A 17,481-nucleotide genomic window follows, 5' to 3' on the forward strand; every position below is an offset into this window, starting at 1 on the left:
ATATTCCTCTCACTAGGCAAGGCGGTCAAGAGACCCAAGCAGCCTTTGCTCTCTGAATGTAGATGGGGCTGTGTGCCCCACCCACCCCCGCCCCGGCTTGCGGTAGAACAATTAGCAGGTTAATTTCCAGGCCACCAGTGCACACACAAAGAACCTGACAATTACCAAACCAGACTGCTCATAAAAGATCAAGCTAGATGAATTTTCTTAATAAGTGGTTAAAACATCTTAAGAGTTTCCGGCGCTATTTTGCTGCTCAAGGGTTTTCAATAAGATGCTCTGATGATGGAAGAACCACTTTTATCAAATATTAAGCTACTGTAAATTTACTGTAATTGAATAATTTGCCTCTTAGCTTTGGTTCACTAAGACTGAAGCGAGGTTTTCATCCCTAAGTGATCGCTCTACAGTCTGTTTCAATATATGTCATGTCAAGCAAGGCTCATCTACAGTACCATTTGAGATTTAGTCATTTCAAAGCCAAGAGACCCTGTAAATGGTCTGGATGATTGACCATAAAGTATGTACATATTTAGTTATATTAAATTGTGATTAGGGTTTCGACTTCCATATTTAAACTCTGAGTAGTTTGCCGAGCCTTTATGACTTTTATGGAAGTGCTAATGTGAATTCCGCAGGGCTTTTTATAGGAATCGAAGCAAAGGCAGACCTTTTGGTCCAGGGTGCATAAATATTAGGAGACAGAGTAACAAAAAAAGAGGCCCAAACACCCGTAGGAAGTAGATCGAATAAATCAATACCCACGTCTATAAATTATGTCTTTTTTTTTTAAGATTTTATTTATTTATTCGACAGAGATAGAGACAGCCAGCGAGAGAGGGAACATAAGCAGGGGGAGTGGGAGAGGAAGAAGCAGGCTCATAGCGGAGGAGCTCGATGTGGGGCTCCATCCCATAACGCCGGGATCATGCCCTGAGCCGAAGGCAGACGCTTAACCGCTGTGTCACCCAGGCGCCCCTATAAATTATGTCTTAAGAGACAGTGAAGCAAAAAAAAAAAAAAAAAAGGAATTTGAGTTTTGAGAGAGAACATCTGAATTTGTCCTCAGTTCATGTCATGTATTGGTTTAGCGATTTGGTCAAATGACACTCTAAGACTCAGCTGACCCATCTGTAAAATGGACATTATGGTGCTTTGAGCAGACCGCGGAAGGGCAAAGTTAAAGTATCTGTGGAAAGGTTTGGTAAAACCAAACTAATGTTTCTCAAACCTTTGTCCTTGGACCATCTGCACCAGAAAGACCCCTGAGGTTTGTTAAAATTCAGATTCCTGGCTCTAAGGTAATTTTATTTTATTTTTCCTTCCATTGTCTCTTCCTATCTACACAGTAAGACTCAGGTTTTCTAATTCGTCCACGTGCGTGGTCTATAACAACTGAAGAGTATCATAATGGCTTACATGCCCCCAGCAGAAGAAATGGACCCAATAATAGAACAGCAGGAGCTATTGCTATGTGACCTGGATTGTATCTTAACACTTCCCTGTGCCCAGGAGGCTCTCCTTTTCTTCTACAGCCCTAACTCCTACTCATCCTTCAAAACCCAGGTTAAAGAACCTTCATTCTAAAATGTGTCCAGACCCCTAACCTGGCAGATAAGGACTATCTTCTCCTGACATGCACGTAGGAGACACCGAGGGTGACGGGTGTGATGGAAGGGTTCTAATATGGCCACCGACTTCCCTTCTTCCTGGTTACAAACCTCCTAATCCCCTTCCTTCGAAGACGCTGGGACAGTCATTCCCTTGATTCCCTTGAGGTTCTATTGATAAGACTGAAGACAGAGATTAACGTCCTGATTTCCACTTACTGAGCATCTGAGCAGAGGGCCCAGCCAAGCTGTGTCCAGACTCTTCACCCACAGAAACCGTGAGATTACGCATTTGTGTTGCATTAGGCCATTACGTTTGTGACCATTTGTTACACAGCCATAAATAACTCACACGGCAAGGGGGATGGATTCTGCACACCACAGAGATTTTTGGGTCCCAGCGCCCCCGTCACAAAAGCTTTTTATAGAAAATCTGCAGCCTCCATCTTGGAAGAAGAAGTGGTGGGTAGGACAGCATCTTACTTCCCACACCTACCAATCACCACCAGACCTCAGACACTGTAGGGTTTCTACACAAGTGGTGCAGTTCAGGAACAATTTTTCAACCACCCATGTTCTATCTTGGGACTTCGGACAGATGGGGCTGGTTAGAACTTCCAAAGCTAACAGCCAGGTCAGCATATATGTGAAACCTAGTGTTTACACAAACAGCAACACGCACCTTGGATTGCAGTAGGACTTTGGAGCGCGCATCGGTATTTTTCACCCATCAGCTCCCCATGCAATAGTCTGGCTCCAGGAAGAGCATGTGCCTGGGTGTCTCGCGATTGCACGGTTTTTGTGGTTTGTCATCAAATTGCTTCCTCCCAACCATGCATTCCCTTTCATACAAAGAGCGCCTAGTGTTTTATTCATAAACGTAATTATCCTCATTTTACAGATGAGGAAACTGGGTCATAGAGATGTGAACGATGTGAATTAAAACTTGCATCAAAATGCCAGGGACGGACTCTCCTCCTCGGTTATCAGTGTGTGTATTCAGGGATCGTATACCTGTGGACATATGCACGCGTACACATAACATGCATGCATAGTTCGATTTTGCAGAAGTAACTTCCAAAATCTAGCTTACCATGCCAGCTTTTCCCAGTACAATATTTCTAGCCTCCTGCATCCAGCCGGGAACATTCACCGTGATTTAACTCCAAGTAAAACTCAGATGTGCTTTTATATCTACGTGGGCACAGGCACAAAAACTGAGGCTGCCTATGGGGGCACACTGGCAATCAGGCCCTATATCATTCTACTTCAGAGACAAAACGTTAAGAAAAAAAATCATTACTCCTCTATAAATACCGATATTGTGGAGCTGAGAGCAACCAGGAATTTGCTTTGTTCAAATGCTGCCCGGGCGAGAGCTGGCGCTCTTCACTGGGACCATGAATAGCAGACAAGCAGCTCGCCTTGGACCCAAGGAGGCTTTGCTATGGTCTGAGTTGATTCAGTCATGCCTTCATCCCTGGATACGGGGGCATCCTGTGCCATCCTGACCAGCCCAACCCAAACCAGAGATGCCATATGAGGGCTGGGTGCACATGAATCCTTCCTCAGTAACGTGAGGCCCCACTCTGCGGCTTCAAAGAATCCATCCTCTGCTCCCTAAACCCCTCGCCTTTGGTGAATGATAGATATTGTTCCTCTGAAATGTTTTTGAACCCGGTGAGTTAAATTGTGGAAGTGAAAATGGGCTCTGACGGTGGTCTGGTGCCCCCCGTTCTCCCCAGAGTATCTGGGTAACAGCAGGCGCCCCGTGAATGGCTGGTGCACTGAGTTGGAAGCGTTCCAAGAGTTACTGCATTTCTGTCCTCCACTCGATCCCCACCACCTCCACCGTCATTCAGAACCTTGTCATCTCCTGCTTATTTTAACGACCTCCTGACGGATCTTCTGAGCAATGTATGTTCCTGTGGAAGCTTGAATAGTGTCTCCAAAGCATAAATCTAACCGTCTTACCTCTCTTTTCACAACTCCTCAACCTTTCCCCCAGCCTCCCCATAAAGCACAGCATTCAAAGTCCTGAACACGCAGATGGGCCCTGGCCTGACCCTGGCAACTTCTCCTGCCAGCTCACTCCCCCTCTATTAACATGTTGCTCTCCATCCTCCTGGGACCCGTCCCAGGTACGCCCACAATGCCAGCTCCTACGACATCTCGGCTTTGCTTCTGCTCTTGATTCTATTTGGAGAGCCCTTTCCACCTCTTGACATCCCCCAACTGCCACTGTGCCACTCACTTTCTCTTCAAATGAAAGCCTCTTCGTAGCCTTCAAGGATCAGCCTCCAGGCAATGTGTTCCTCAATCCTTTCTCTTCATAAATCTGAGCTATGTTCTAAGCATCTTTGTGCCTAACTTCCCAACTGTGCATGCTCCATATCACAGTTATTTGTGTCCTTGTCTGCTGTCTCCCTCCAATCGTGAGACGTGGTGAGCAGGGTCAAGATCGTAGACACCCAGGCGTGGGGTTCGGCATCAGGGTTCATGGACAGCAGACACTCAGTAAAGTGGATGAAAACAATGAGCCGATGTCAGGAAGAACTGATCCACGGTTGAGTAAATGATGTTTGCAAGGATCTGGTCCTAGTACTTAGCTTTCTGTGCTGAAAAGGGTTAATTGCCTCTTACCTGGAGTTCTGAGTTAATTCCACTCTCTGGTGTCAGCCTCCATTTCCACTCGCCTCACCCTTGTTCTAATGACATACAACTGGACAAATAGGAAAAAGCACCCATGGCACAATTTCTGCTGATGAATATTTCAGCAGGTGCCTCTTGGCTAAAAGTCGAGATGAAAGCCTGGCTCCAGGCAAATTAAGAGGGAAAGAAAGACTTGTAAGTACATAAGGCTTTGGAGAAATGCCCTGATGCTGAGCCCTAGACAGGACTCCTGCCATTGAAAATGAGGAGATCACAGCCCAGGTACTCTCCCAGTCTCCTCTTGGACCTGGGGAGCGGGAAGGGAGCATCCAGGGGAGACGTGCTGCTCTCAGAGTTAGAGCACCAGCTATTCCCAGGACACGTAGCATCAGCAAGATGTGGTCAAAGGCCAAGGCTGCCCATCAACCTAGAAATTTGCAGTCCCTGGTAGAGGGTGCTTCCCGGGTAAAGGGTGGGTCTGGGTGATCTACAGCCGGATCCTGCTGCCACGTGACTTTCAGGTTCTGTTTGTCTGTCTGTTTGTTTGTTTGTATCTTACAGCAGGCTGAGCTGCATGCAGCCAGGCTGGGACCAGCTGTGTGCGCACTGCTTTCCCACGTCCACAGGAATCCCACCGGAAAAGAATCTCAGGCCACTGAGTCTGGCAGGCTTCCCTCTCTTTGGTGTAACACAACTGCTTGTTGGAATTCCAGGACCAGAAAAGATTATACGGGCATTCCTTACCAAATCCGTGTGAAACTAGATGAAACTGGTTGTAGACACCTCAAAGCTGGATGAGCCAAAAAGTGGAAGCAAGGAAGAAAACAGAGACTAACAAACTGTACGAGGAAAGATGCCAGCTGGTGGGAGCCTGGGCGAGTTTGGGCAGGTGGGAAGGAGGACAGAGGGATGGGAGTTCGAAGCCCTGATTCTGGCCTTGGCCTTGGTTCTGACCTCAGGTAAGTCACTTCCTGTCCCACCACGAGTGTCTGTACATCAACTTTAGGAGGAAAGCATGGTCTGAGATGCTGTAAGATGCCTTCAAGTCTGAGTTGGTTGTGAATCCATCTACTGGTCTTTAGAACACCTCCGGGGCTCAGAAACAACAGCAGTAGAACCGGGCCCTCCGTGAGTAAGGCATCCTTCTGCAGATGTGTCCAGAGGTATACCAACAACCTCACGGGTGCCTTGCCTTCCATCAGCCACACTGCAGTTGTGCAATCTCACAGGGGCTTTGGGAAGACTCTGCTTGAAGAAATGACTTCTCCCTGTGACGCTTGAGGTGACTGATGGAGGGGAGCTTGAAAAAGGGAACGAATGCCGGAGATGGAAGTCCCAGTGAGCTGTCTCTGAGGCAGGGGTGCACTGGGAGTTCATCAGGACTCTTCCAGGATCAACCCTGGTGGAGGGCAGGGCAGGGCGCAGAACTGGGCAGAGGGAGAGATCAGGTAGGGATGCGTACAACGGGGACTCAAGTGACTTGTGGAGAATTCTGAAGCTGGGGTGACCGATGCAAAGGACCTGAGTTGGAGCATGGGAGTGGCCATTTATTTGCCACATGTCAATGAGTTACTGCTTGGAGCTGCCCTCAGATGGAGGCTGTTCTCCAAGACAGCTGACCGCGGAGGGCTGTTGGCTGACCACCTTTGCAGATACTGGGGGAGTAAATCCTTCAATTCTACAGGGACCATCTGGGTGGCACAGTGGAGTGTCACAGCTCTGCAAGCACCGGTTTCTATGAGGCAGGTGGCCCCACACATGGCAGATGAGTTTTCACAATTTAAATTGCATACCCACCACAGGGGAGTTTTCTAAATATGCATCTCCCCAGCCTTAGTCTGGATCGATTAAAACAAAATCTGAGAGTGTGACCAACACACATATTTTTACAGTTTCCCAGGTGATTCCCATGTGAGCCATGGCGGGAGGCAATAGCGCTGTGATAAAAATGGAAGGAGTTGGGGATACGGCCTGAATCCCGAGTTCCAGAAATGGCGCCACTACTTAGAAATTGAAGGAGACTTTCAATGATTGCACCAATCTAAGCTTTTCTGTTTGTTTGTTTGTTTGTTTGCTTGTTTACTTCAACCGAAATATAATTGACACACACTATCCTACTAGTCTTGTACCTCACGGTGATTGGCTATTTTTATACATTCCTGAATAGCCCCCATGAGAAGTCCAGTTACCATCTGTCACCATGCTAAGTTATTACAATACTATGGACCATATTCCTTATGCTGTACCTTACACGACTTATTTATATTACATCTGGAAGTTTGAACTTCTTCATCCCCTTCGCTATTTTGCCCATCCCCCCACCCCCTCCCTTCTCTGGGAACCCACAGTTTGTTTCCTGTATCTGTGTGTCTGTTTCTGTTTTGTTTCTTTTGTTTTTCTGGATTCCACATATGAGTGAAGTCATATGGTATTTATCTATTTCTGTCTGGTTTATTTCATTTAGACTTAATACTCTCTAGGTCCATCCATGTTGTCTTGAGTGACAAGATTTTATTCTTTTGTGTGACTAATATTCCAGTGTGTGTGTGTGTGTGTGTGTGTGTCACATCTTCATTACACATTCATCTAATCAATGGACACTTGGGTTGCTTCTGGATCTTGGGTGTTGTAAATAATGCCTCAGTAAACATAGAGGTTCATCTCTCTCTTTAAATTTGGGGTTTTGTTCTTAAGATATATACCCAGAAGGGGAATTGCTGGATCATATCATATTTCTATTTTTAATTTTTTGAGGAACTCCCATACTGTTTTCCACAGTGGCTGCACCAATTTGTCTTCCCACCAAGAGTGCACAAAGGTCCCTGTTTTCCACATCGTCGCCAACACTTGTTATTTCTTGTCTTTTTGATCTCAGCCGTCCTGACATGTGCGAGCTTATATTTGATCTGCATTTCCATGATGATGAGAATTAGTGATGATTACTGAAGCCTTATTTATTTTATATAGAGACAAGGAATGAAATAGAAGAGGATTATTGTGAAGAGTAAACAATGCAATTTCACTGAAGAGTTTTACAGAGTTCTACAGAACTATGAGGTATTTTCCCTCAGTTCAGTGGTTTCGAAACCCAGATCTGAGAAGAAATGTCAGTCTAGGATCAAGTTTTCCCCAATCTAAAGAAAAATGTGAAATTTTGGTAGAGAACTTTCCGTAAGGACAAAATCAATTTTAAGGGCTTTTCTTTTGGGGCTCCTGGCGGGCTCAGTCAGTGGAGCATGATACTCTTGATCTCAGGGTTGTGAGTTCGAGCCCCACATTGGGTGTAGAGATTACTTGAAAATACAATCTTAAGGGGAGCCTAGGTGGCACAGTCAGTTAAGCATCTGACTCTTGGTTTCAGCTCAAGTCGTGACCTCAGGGTGGTGAGATCGAGCTCCACGTCGGGCTCTGTGCTCCTCACAGAGTCTGCTTAAGACTCTCTCCTCTGCCCCTCTTCTTGCTCTCTCTCTCTCTCTTCCTCTCTCAGATAAATAAATCTTTTAAAAATTTTAGAAATACAATCTTAAAAAAATAAGGACTTTTCTTTTTACCCTGCACACAATAATTGCTCATTCAGTGGTAACCACAGCTAATACTTAAACCAGAAATATTGTCAGTGGAGAAACCTTTTTTAAGGACTGTCCCATCTCAATCTTTCCTCTAAAATGCAATGACTGCCTTTAAATTAGAACACAACTGCTTATTATTTTAGTACCATTTCTCTTCTTTATTGAAAAGCACATGAATGGATGTGTTAGCAAATGCCTTGACTCATACACCTTAAATGTTATTCTCTCGGATGTCTTGCTACTTTCAGTGTACTCACTTCTCCCCTCTGAGGTCTGCAGTGCACGCCCCCAATCCCAGTGACCACAATCAATGTAAATGATGTAAATCGCTAGAGGTTCCCCTCCCCACGTATTGTTTTTCTGTAGCTCCTCCCTCTTCTTCCTACCCCCAAGCCGTGTCTCCTTCTCACCCTCTTTCCCCTTTCTTCATTCTCCAGTGAGTGCTTTTGTCCCTTCTTCTCCCCCTTTACCTCTTCTGATTACTCTTCCACTTAAAAAAAAAAAAAGAAAGAAAGAAAGAAAAAATAGGCACATCCCGTTCATGGGCTTGGGAAATCTAAAAAGAACTCTTGACTGAAGTCTTATTGTAATTGTGCCAATTTTTAAAGTAAAAGATTCAATTCATATACATATGAAATATGTGAATCACCTGCATGAGTTGAACAGTAGGCTCACAGACAGCCCAGAACACGATCTTCATTTTTGCACTGTTCACACTAACAGAGAACGCTGGGTACTGGGAGGGCTAAGCCAATGGGAAGCACAGGATGCTTTAGAAGCTTGAAGAATACATCCACTCCTTCTGCTCTCTGACATTCATGGACTGGACCTCTTCTCCAGCATGGTTTTCATCTCTCCTGGGGTCAGGAGTAGAGAATTTAAACCATTTGCTGACCTACAGTATAGTTGGGTTGGGAGAGAGAGAGGCTGAAATCAGCAAGCACATAAAGCAAAAATGAGCTGGAGATATGAAACGATAAATTCAGATTGGGTGGAACAGTGGGGCCCCAGCTCAGATGAGTTCCCATTTGTGCTTGGCCCCCAAAGCACAGACAGATGTTGTCAAGACTGCATCTACAGACATAGATGCTTGGGTGAGGAAAAGACTTTAGAGATTGCCCGATTTGAGCCAGTCTTAATGTTTCAGGACAAGAATAGTTGGTCTTGAAAGAGGCCTCCTATGAATCACCTGAAGTCATAGAATAGTGGCTCCCTCCATCAATCCCAGGTAATTTCACTCGACATTGTGTCCTTCTCTACTGTTCCTTACACTTTGGATTTTGATGGACATATATGATTCCTTTAGATTATGAAATTCTAGAGGTTAGCGGCACATTTTGAAGAGTAAGCTAAAATTCCTCTTTTTTCATATGTTGCCTATATGTCCAGAATGCCCTGGTCACCAACTCCTCTGTTCTGTTTATTCAAAATATAGCTCACGTTCCCAGGAAGAATTCCCTTCTTCAGTCCATATCACTTGCCCCACTCATGATAATGGCCAGTCTGCAAACAGCCTGTAAGCTACACGTGGGCGGGGCACATTTTATTCAAATGTATGCCCTAGTATGGCTGGATCACAAGGTACAGATCAAGTTGACACCAGCATAATAAATGAATGCCAAAAATAAATCAGTAAATGAATTAAGGAACTGACATAACAATGAATGGCATTCTATGCTAGAAGATACTGGATGAGAAAAGAAAGAGAGCTCAGAACCAGCCTTAGAACTGTTGAGAAAATATTACAAAACTAAACCTTTCAGGCATCTTGAATCTAAAGCAAATGCTAGACTGTGAAGTTATACAATGATAACGCACCTTTGGAAGAAATGTAATGTTCATGTTGGCTAATAAGACTAATTGCATTTAGATGGACTTTTAATGGGGAAGTCTGAAGAGGTAAAAACATTCTTGATTATTTATTCTTAAGAAAAGTCAAAATTAAAATACAATGTTCACTGACATGTTGCTAAGACTGAATCGACGGGAAGTAGGCATTTAAAAATTCACTCCTTAACTTTAGTTTGTAGGTGGCAGTCTAGTGGAGATACTTACACTCTGGAGAATGAAATTGGCAGACCCTGTTACTCACACAATGGAATAGCCACGAATCTGTTTTTTTCTGAAGACTTTCTCCAAATGCCTCTCTCTGAAAACTCAGTCTCCACCCAACTTCAAATAGGGAGTCCTGGTGCTTCTCTTTGTTTCTACATCACCAATATCTATGGGCTGTTGATGGTATTCTCTGCCCTCTTTTCCCCAAAGGTAAGAAGAGGACACTTCGGTCCTCAGGCTCAAAGCATCACCTTTCCCTTTAAAGTGTGTCATAGGAGAGAAACTTTATGACTCTAGGAACAATTGCCTCTCTCTGAAAGTAAGGTGGGTTGACCACAAGCTCCTCTCTTTAGTTTACGATGACAGGTTGGCATAATGACTTGAATATTAGCTTTGGACACCTACAAGGAAACCCAAAGCTTGCTCAAAACCAGGCTTAAGATTGGATTTGAACAAAGGGTAGTGCTGCTTGATGCTAGAGCAATAAATTACCTTGCTCTAGGAAGGGGTAACCATCTTACTGACATCTTGGATCTCAGAGAGCCAGCACTGTCCCTTCTGGCATCCCACTGCTCAGTGGACGTACGCATAATGTAGCACATATCACACTGAAATTGGTGATCTCTTTCCATGTGCTTCTTCTCCAGATGAATGTGAGGCTCAGGGAAGCAAGAGGAAACCGGCTGAGTCATTTCTGATCCTTGTGGTCTAACTCAGAGCTTAGTAGAAGTGGGTTCTTGCGACGATAGATGGATAGGTAGATGGGTGGATAAATTCATTTATCTTTTCTAAAGATAAAAGACATAATGGAAGAGAACAAGCTACATGACAGACAGCTACAGGGTTTAAAACCAAGCTCTCCTGCGCATCTGAGATTCAGATCTTCAGATTTTCATCTGCAAAGTGCGGAGAGCAAAACTTTGGTTGGCAGGTTATGAGAAGAAGAGATGAAATGCTATGGACAATGTCCCTAAATTAATGCCTATAACATATTTAAAATGGAAGGACAGAAGGAAGGAAGGAAGGAAGGAAGGAAGGAAGGAAGGAAGGAAGGAAGGAAAGAGGGAGGGAGGGAGGGAGGGAAAGAAAGTTTTCTGTACTTCTTTCTAATTTTTTAAGATTTTATTTATTTATTTGACAGAGAGAGAGACAGCCAGCGAGAGAGGGAACACAGGCAGGGGGAGTGGGAGAGGAAGAAGCAGGCTCCTAGCGGAGGAGCCTGATGTGGGGCTCAATCTCAGAATGCTGGGATCACGCCCTGAGCCGAAGGCAGACGCTTAACGACTGCGCCACCCAGGCGCCCCACTTCTTTCTAATTTTTAACATCTTTAACTCTCAGGACTCTGCCACCAACTTAATTCCCCAATGCATCTCACTTATCAACTATGGGACTTGGGGTTGGTCACTTTACTTTCTGAGTTTCTGAGCCACATTGTCAAAAATGGAAAAGATACCTATCTATGGGAAGTTATAAGGAATATATGAATGCTATAAAATTCTATAAACTCAGTAAAATGCTATATGATTCTATAGTATTGATTTGGTATTGATTTGAAATACCGTCTAAGAAAAATCTGTTCCCCTACCCACCTGAGATCCTAATAGAATTTCTAAGTCTCCTTCAGTAAAGATGAGATTTTTTTAAACAAAGTAAGCTTTTATTTACTTATTTATTTATTATGTATTTATTTAAAATATTTTATTTATTTATTTGAGAGAGAGAGCACAGAGGGTGAGAGGGAGAAGCAGACTCCTCGCTGAGCAGAGACCCCTGATGTGGGGCTCAACCCCAGGACCCTGGGATCATGACCCAAGCCAAAAGCAGATGCTTAACCAACTGAGCCACCCAGGTGCCCCACAAGGTATATTTTTATTAATTAATAAAGTAAAAAGTTAACAGACATGGTATAACCAAGTACCAAAATGATAAATGTGTAGTTTAATTGTTCCAAATATTCACAGACAGCATAATTGGTATGAAAAAAGGGCTACAGCTTAAGTTGAGATTTATAGGAATTGACCAGGTAGTAGGAAAAAAAGGGGGGGGGGCTTTATAAGTGAATGAATGAATGAATGAATGAATGAACGAATAGCAAAGTTTTGGTGCCCCAATGAGAAACCGACTGTGGATGCTTAACACAGTTGGAACAGAAAAAATGAGTGATTACAATGACTGTGTCGAGTGGATGCATGAGATCAACTATTATGGAAGCAGAAGCAGCCTTCACAATGCTTCCACTCTAGTCTCCACTCCATGCCTGACTATTCTCTCTCCTTCTCTAGTCCCAAGCACGTACATTTCCAATCGGCATTTAAGAAAGGAAACACTGAAGATTAGGATTCATCTGCGTGGACTGTATAGCCAGTGAGTGCTGGGGTGCGGTCTAGAATTTGCGTCTCCTACCCACTGTTATAATCTTCCCTTCCACTTACCATTCTCCTTTCTCTCTAGCCCTCAACAACCCACAAGAAAAGCATGGGGTTTCCATGTAGAAAGTTCCTATTTGACTGACATGCCTGCTACTGGCCAATGGTGCAACCCTAGGCAAATCACATAGCCTCACCTCTGCCACTGAAACACAGCTATGATAATACCTATCTTGTGTTATAAATGATGGAAATCCAAGTCAAATTAAGCCTCAGCTAACGGGTAATCCATTGGCTCATGTAACTCAACAGAGGAAAGAACAAGAGCCACAGAACCTGGATCTCAGAGGCAGCTGGGTCTGCTCCATCACTCACACCTACTTTTCTGTGCATTTCAGCTTCCGTCCTATCAGACTGGGTTTCTCCCAGAGGCTGGAACTCGGGATGTCAGTAGCTTTGGCTCACAGCTTTACGGCTTCATCAGCACCATTGATGCTCTTATTTCTTTCCTTACTTCCATTTTTTTATTTAGAAAAACCTGGGACAGGGCCCCCAATTTGCGTGGCTGAGGTCAAGTGTTCTCCACTGGGCCCAGAGATGAGAAAGTCTGATCAGACCATCATAGCAGAAACAGATAGATAGATGCCTGTTTCAAATGCACCCCCCCCCCTTCTGATTGTGACCTTCTGACAAAGACTATGTCTCATGAAATAGAGTGCAAATGCTAGACTCTTATTTTCCCAGATCTTCTTGCAGTTGGGGACATTCTTGTGACTCTTTTCTGGGCAAGGAGAATAAGGAAAGTCTAGTAAAATCTCCTAGAGAAGATTTTTTTTCCCACATAAAAGGAGAGGCATGAGGGCAGGTGGAGGGAGGGAAGAAGGGAGGGAAAGAGAGACAGGCTGAGAGAGAGAGAGAAAGAGAGAGAGAGGGAACTTACTCCTTGCTACTTTTGTACCTTGTAAGAGAATGTGATACTCAGAGCTGCTGCAGCCACCTTGAGAACATGAGGGGACATCTGTTTATATGTTGTGTATGGTGAAGCAGGAAGATGAGAATAGCTAGGGCTCTTGAGGACCTTGATGGACAGCCAGATCAGCTCTGGAATTGCCTACATGCAGATTTCTCGTTGGATGAGAAAATATTGTTCTAAGAGAAGAATAAACACCCATTGAGTAAGCTTCAATTAGTTTGGGTTCTCTCCCTCTTTTATACTAATTTCTCCTTGATCCTCTTTCTTCCCCTGCCACTGACATGGTACTACAGGAGTCAGTAGCCTGCAGAGCCCAAACAGCAGTGTGGACAGGCCAGTGTGCCTCTGTCTTCCTGGGCTGCGGAAGAAGGTGGGGAAGGACGGCCATGTTGCTGTTGATGGGCAGGGTCTCATGGTACCTGCCAGGGAAACTACAGCGTTCTGGCCACCGGCTTGTTCAGCCCATGCTGGTCAACACAAGTCCAGAAATGGACATCGTTGCTTTTTTCCTTTGACACTTGAAAATGTCCTCTGAATGTTTCCCCCTTCCAAGAGAACTGATTCAGCTGACATTTCAGTTCAGCTCTTGGGATTTCTTAGATGTCTTCTTAGGGGGAAAAAGTCCTCTCTGGTTTTACTGATCCCTAAACAAAACAGGGAAATCAAGATGGACCACCTCGGACAACCCTGTCATGGAGGGAATTTGAAGTGATAGAAGCAGGGTGAGGCTGGGACTGAGCGAGGGCATTGGAGGGTTCTTGAAGCCTTGCTCTCACCATCTTTGAAATGTGAAAGAAAAGACCTATTTGGTTGTATTTAAAATTAGCTTGGGACCCCTGGGTGCCGTAGTTGGTTGAGCATCTGACTCTTAGTTTCAGGTCAGGTCATGATCCCGGGGTCATGAGATCAAGCCCCACATCGGGCTCCGTGCTCTGTGGGGAGTCTGCTTGAGACGGTCTCTCTCCCTCTCCTTCTTTCCCTCCTTTCCCCCCATATAAATAAATAAATAAACAAACAAATAAATAAATAAAACCTTAAAAAATAAAATGAAATAAAATCAGCTTAAATTCCAAATACTGCAATTTCATTATTTTTAAAATAAGAGAAATGATACCTGCAGCATAGAATTTCTCTGAGAACTCAGTTAAGTACATGGGGAAAAATTTCTTTTTAAACCAAAACTATCAATGTTAAGGTTCATCACCATTACTATGACCAAAAAAAAAAAAAAAAAAAGAATTAAAAAAAAAAAAGATGGGAGCCTTTTATCCCCTGTGTAAACATGGCTCCGTTTCCTCATCTCTCAAAAAGGGCCAAATCTAAGGAGACTTTTCAGAAACCTACCTGCTTCCTAGAAAAATCTTTTAAGGTATATTATATCTGCCCCAAAGTCTATCTCTTGTGACTTCTGTATAATTGAAATAAGGGAACTGTAAAAACACTGTTTAAATACAAGGAGTGATTAATATTTCTAAATGTAACAATAACACAGAATGACTGATAAAGCTGTGGATTTAGCTGATTCATGTCCAGAAAAATGAGAGCAAAAAAACATGTGTGTGTGTGTTTGTGTGTATGTAAGTTTAAAACACTCTAGTATCGGGGCACCTGGGTGGCACAGCGGTTAAGCGTCTGCCTTCGGCTCAGGGCGTGATCCCGGCGTTCAGGGATCGAGCCCCACATCAGGCTCCTCCACTATGAACCTGCTTCTTCCTCTCCCACTCCCCCTGCTTGTGTCCCCTCTCTCGCTGGCTGTCTCTATCTCTGTCGAATAAAATAAATAAAAATCTTTAATAAAAAAAAACACTCTAGTATCTAAATAACGGGAAATACATTTGGCAAATGTTTCTCTTTTATCCTTCTAGTTCCAAATCGCCTCTTCGGTTACTTTTGTTCAAAAGGATAATTTTGTTTTCCTTTTCTACCCGCCACCAGCGCAAAAACACACGGGCTTCACCGAGGCCTCCAGTGTGAGCCAGCAGGAGGAGATGAGCCATGTTTCCAGTGCGAGAGAGTGGTTATGCGCTCAAGGCCTTGAAATCATGAAAAAAAAAATAAAATAAAATAAAATAAATAAATAAATAAATAAATAAATAAATAAAAGACCAAACCCGGAAGACAGAGTTTCAGTGTCTTGTGGGGAAAAGGACTGTTTTGTTTATTGTACGATTGCTATTCTTAAGGACCAAAGGCTCCATAGACGTGAATTATGGTTGGGCAGCCCACCCAGAACAAGTGATCAGCTTCTAGAAATTGAAGGTAACAACTCAATGACTTCCAGGGTTTTTCTTTGCTTGTTGCGTTAGCCAACCACTCAGTGTGGGGATAAAATTGTGACTCCAAGCAGAAATTGGAAACTGAGCTATTTCCCCAGCCGAGGCGTCTGTGGCACTCTCTCACGGTAAAACTGGGTCCCTAAGTGTGGAACAAAAAATGGGGGTGGTATTTGACATGCTCTAAACCTAATCCACTTTACTGAGAGAGTAAAGGGGAGAGAGACATTCAAAGACCATCCTTAGAAGAGTAGGAAACGAGCAGAATCCTTGCTAAATGTTAGTTATTAGAGCCGGACAAATTTCCACTATTAGATAATGTAATTATTCCCCACACTATATTTAATTATCAGGTGTGCAGATAAACTGACATTTTTATTCCTCTTTTAAATATTGAAAATTAATTGAAGAAAAAATCATTCTAAAAAGTGGATAATTAAACAAATATGCTATGAAACAAGGCCATGTGCAATTTTATTTTATGTGTAAATTATATGTAGACCCAAAGGGGCTGCAATCTTATTATAGAGTTTGCTCCTCCATTAGCATTTCAATAGAGAGACTTTCCCTCCTGGTTTTGAGGAACACTGTGGAATAGGCAGCTCCTGCGAGAGGTGCAGGCAGAAGACTTCTAAAAGTTTCTCTACTTCTTGGAAAGGTAAAAAAAAAAAGAAAGACGAGAAAAGAAACCCTCCATGTTTATTGCATTTGCATAGCTCTCTGCTGGCTAACAGATGTTAATCCCGGTTTGGGTTGGGGAATCCATTCCACCCAGCATTGCAGGATTGCAGATGGGAGTCTTTCACACCTGGGAGCGAACGTGGGACACGTTGGGCCTGAGGTTCCTGTCTGTGGTCCGAGGAGTAAAGACTGGCCTCTGGCCACGTACCTGGACACTCTGTGTGTCCCCTTCCATCTTTTGCCCGTTATCTGCTCGGCTGAGTTTAGGTAGAAGTGAAGAGAATGTACATTGGTCATGATTAATAATAACTCACCAACTTCACTGAACAACTGGCATTTGTGGAACTAGATAGAAGCTAGATTTGCCACGGAGGCATAGACGGATTCTTACTGTAGGAAGTGCCCACGGACCCCCAGTCGCAAAGAGCGGCTGCATTTCCTCTGATTGCTGCCTCCCTCCCAAACCTAGCAGGAGCTGTTTCCAGCAAGAGCAATGCTCTCTTTGGAGCCTTTGAAGGGTCCTCGGTCTCAGATTTTTGCTTTTATGTGCAAATATTATTAAGGAGGGTCACAATTAAAAATCCCCCTTGCCTTAGTGGGGATTTAGTTGAGAAGACAGATAACAATGGACTACCCATCTGCCATGGCTGGGAACTTCTCAGTCTTACTACGTATTGCCCAGAGTTCAAATTGCTCAGTGACAAGGCTGGCGCTAGAATTAAAGACTGTGCCCTCTCTTGGTCCATGTGATTTTTTTGTTTGTGCTTTTCTCAGAAAGTCACTTTGCCTTGAACCGCTGTCTATGTTTGCCTAAGTAATATGACCTTTTTATGGACGGAAGGAAATTTCCTAAAGTTTTAGCACTTACTAATGCCATATAAAATATTCCAAATCAACCCCGAGATTCATTTTAATTCAAGCTATGTTATATTATATTCACCATTAGTACTATTGTTTAAAGGAAGCTCTTAGTTTCTCTCTGGTCACGCTGTCAGGACTCGGGATAAGTTAAGAGGACAAGGTCGAGAGGCTCTGGATGGAGCTGGAATTTTGCCCAGGGAGCAGAGAGTGAGGCTTTCTGGGTCAGAAGGAGGCAGCTATAAATTGACAGTGGATTTGTGCTGAAGACAAGGAGGGAGGCTCAAGTGCCTTGAGGTTTATCCGGATACTTGGAAGCAAGAAGGGCACAAAAATTGAAGTCAAATGGGCACACATCACAAAGAAGATGTGTGGATTTGACTGGGATAAGGAAGGGGCTCAGGGTCACGAGTGGTGAGGGAGCATCCATCCGTGTCTCCAAG

The 17,481-nt window shown here is 43.9% G+C and overlaps 1 long non-coding RNA gene across 1 annotated transcript in view; it reads right to left on the minus strand.

The window, feature by feature from the left end:
• Positions 1 to 7,960: 7,960 nt before the first annotated feature.
• The window catches only part of LOC103669558, a 47,543-nt gene continuing 38,022 nt past the window's right edge, over positions 7,961 to 17,481 (minus strand). The window contains exon 4 of the long non-coding RNA XR_570337.2: positions 7,961 to 8,726. This is a non-coding gene — a long non-coding RNA (uncharacterized LOC103669558). The remainder of the gene's footprint in view (positions 8,727 to 17,481) is intronic.

Source organism: Ursus maritimus, unplaced genomic scaffold (genome assembly GCF_017311325.1).
Source record: "Ursus maritimus isolate PB19 unplaced genomic scaffold, ASM1731132v1 scaffold_25, whole genome shotgun sequence".
Classification (NCBI taxonomy): Eukaryota; Metazoa; Chordata; class Mammalia; order Carnivora; family Ursidae; genus Ursus; species Ursus maritimus.